The sequence below is a fragment of the Lycium barbarum genome, chromosome 7, assembly GCF_019175385.1.
Source record: "Lycium barbarum isolate Lr01 chromosome 7, ASM1917538v2, whole genome shotgun sequence".
Classification (NCBI taxonomy): domain Eukaryota; kingdom Viridiplantae; phylum Streptophyta; class Magnoliopsida; order Solanales; family Solanaceae; genus Lycium; species Lycium barbarum.
In genome coordinates this window covers 18,500,808-18,502,964 of record NC_083343.1, presented here as the reverse complement: position 1 = coordinate 18,502,964, position 2,157 = coordinate 18,500,808, and the positions used below count along the sequence as shown (strand labels likewise).

The 2,157-nt window shown below is 36.8% G+C and overlaps 1 non-coding gene across 1 annotated transcript; it reads left to right on the top strand.

The window, feature by feature from the left end:
* Positions 1–431: 431 nt before the first annotated feature.
* Positions 432–537, top strand: LOC132604761 (small nucleolar RNA R71). Its single transcript, XR_009568862.1, has one exon. It is a non-coding gene; the product is annotated as a small nucleolar RNA R71 (small nucleolar RNA).
* The last annotated feature ends 1,620 nt before the right edge of the window (positions 538–2,157 follow it).

Below are 2,157 nucleotides of genomic sequence, written 5' to 3'. Positions count from 1 at the left end.
ATTTTGCCTTTTGATAAACCCCTTCAGAGTTGTTCACATGGTTAGCATCTTCAACCTGCATAGGAGGTCCCTCGTGGACTTGGTACATCCCATTCGGCTTACTTGAAGCATCTTCTCAAACATTTACCTTCTTGGTCTGGTTCTCATAAAACTTCTTGGTCGGCAAAGAGATATTCATTGCAAGTTGAGCCAATGTTTGCTGAGTATCTTAATTCTCCTTCACCATATTTTAGATCATAGCATTCCCGTAGGGTACAATATCAACATTGTTCGAGTTCCAAGCTTGATTGTGCATAGTCAATCTATTAATTTTGTTAGTGACTCGAGTGTAAGATTTATCAATAAAATAACCATCAGCTACATTGTTTGCAATTGACTGTGTTACAGGTTCCAGGCCTTGGTAGAACTTCTCCATTAATATGCTCTCCGAAAAACCATGAGTCGGAAACTTGTGTAGATATTCTTTAAATCTCTCCCAAGCTTCGTATAATTGTTCCCCTGATCACTGCTTGAATTTATAGATTTCGTCATGGATCTCAGCCTTCTTGCTAAGAGGATACCATTTCTTGAGAAAGACTGCTACCATATCTGCCCATGAAGTCATAGAATTCCAGAAAAGTTTCTCAAACCACGTTGTTGCTTCTCCAGCTAAGGAATATTTGAGAAGCCTCATGCGAATAGCATCTGGTGACACATTATTTTTGATGTGATGATCACATACATCTACAAAGTTCTGCAAATGTCGTTAAGGATCATTCTCAGTAGAGTTTGAAAAGTAGCCCTCAAGCTTCAACAACTGGTAGAGAGAGGAGTCAATTTTGCAACTAGCAGCTCCAACCCGAGGATGAACAATAGCATATGCACAGTCCTCCTCAGCAATAAGATCAGCAAATACGTTCTCCTCCTCCATATCATTCGGGGGGTCATTATGTTGGCCACCTTGGTTACCAACCACTACACGTTGATTTCGCAAAGCCATGTTCACCTAATTCACAAGGAATAGCAAACAAGGTGTGATGGAATAAGAAAAAGACTTCAATCAAATAAAACACTATTTAGTAATTTCAAAATCGTATTCCCCGGCAACGGCGCCAAAATTTGATATGCTCAAATTACAACCTTTTATTAGCATAAATCGGACGATGTCAAATATAGTAACCCAAAAAGGTTGGGGTCGAATCCCACAGGGAGTATGGTGTGAAAAGGGTACTAAAATCGTAGAATGCTTTATTTAGGTGTAATGTCTTACTCCGATGAATTTGTAGAAAGTTGGTTGTTTATAACTAATTGCTAACTAATGTATTTGGATTGTAATGTATGGTAAATGAAACCAAGGTTGTGTCCCCGTTAGATTAAGTGTATGATCATGGGTATTGATCTTGATATACTTCTAATGGATCGTTGTATGAATGCACTTAACCTCTATATGAATCTCAACTATTTCCCAATAAATAAAGATTATTTCTTTCTATGATTTTCCCAAATATAAGAAGGTTGATATGAAGGACAGTTAATTATGCCAAGTAAATTCTTCTTATTCCTAAGTGAATTTATGAAATGAAGTTTAAAGTTTTGAGTTCTTGTTATTTATTCTTACCCAACCCTAAGTACTTTCCCAAGTTAAATAAAGTTTATGGCTTTAATCAACGTTTGCGACCATTAATTATGAATGAAGAACGAAGAATAAATAAACCCTAACAATCCATTATGCATATATCAATCCCAATTTCCAATCACAAAACACCCATCCTAGGGTTCACAACCTTAGCAATTGATTTAGCTACTCATGGAGAAAGAAGAACAGAAATAGATAATTGAGATCATAATGCTTACGAATGATTGATTGGAATTGAAGAGAAAATAATTGCAATTGTTTGTAATCCCAAAATGCTCCAAAAACTATGAGTATTCAATGCTATAAATTGAAATCTGGTCTAGTGTAGTCTACAAACCCTACACTAAGTATTTATAATGGTCCAAGTCGTGGAAAATAAGTTGACAAAAGTGCCCCCATTGGATCAACATACGGACCGTAAATATTATACGGTCCGTAAAATCTTCAGCTCCTTTCCGTAAAATCTCATCCCGATGCCTAGATCTACGCTCTACTTTGACGGACCGTAAATGTTTTACGGTCCGTAGAACTAGACCATCAAT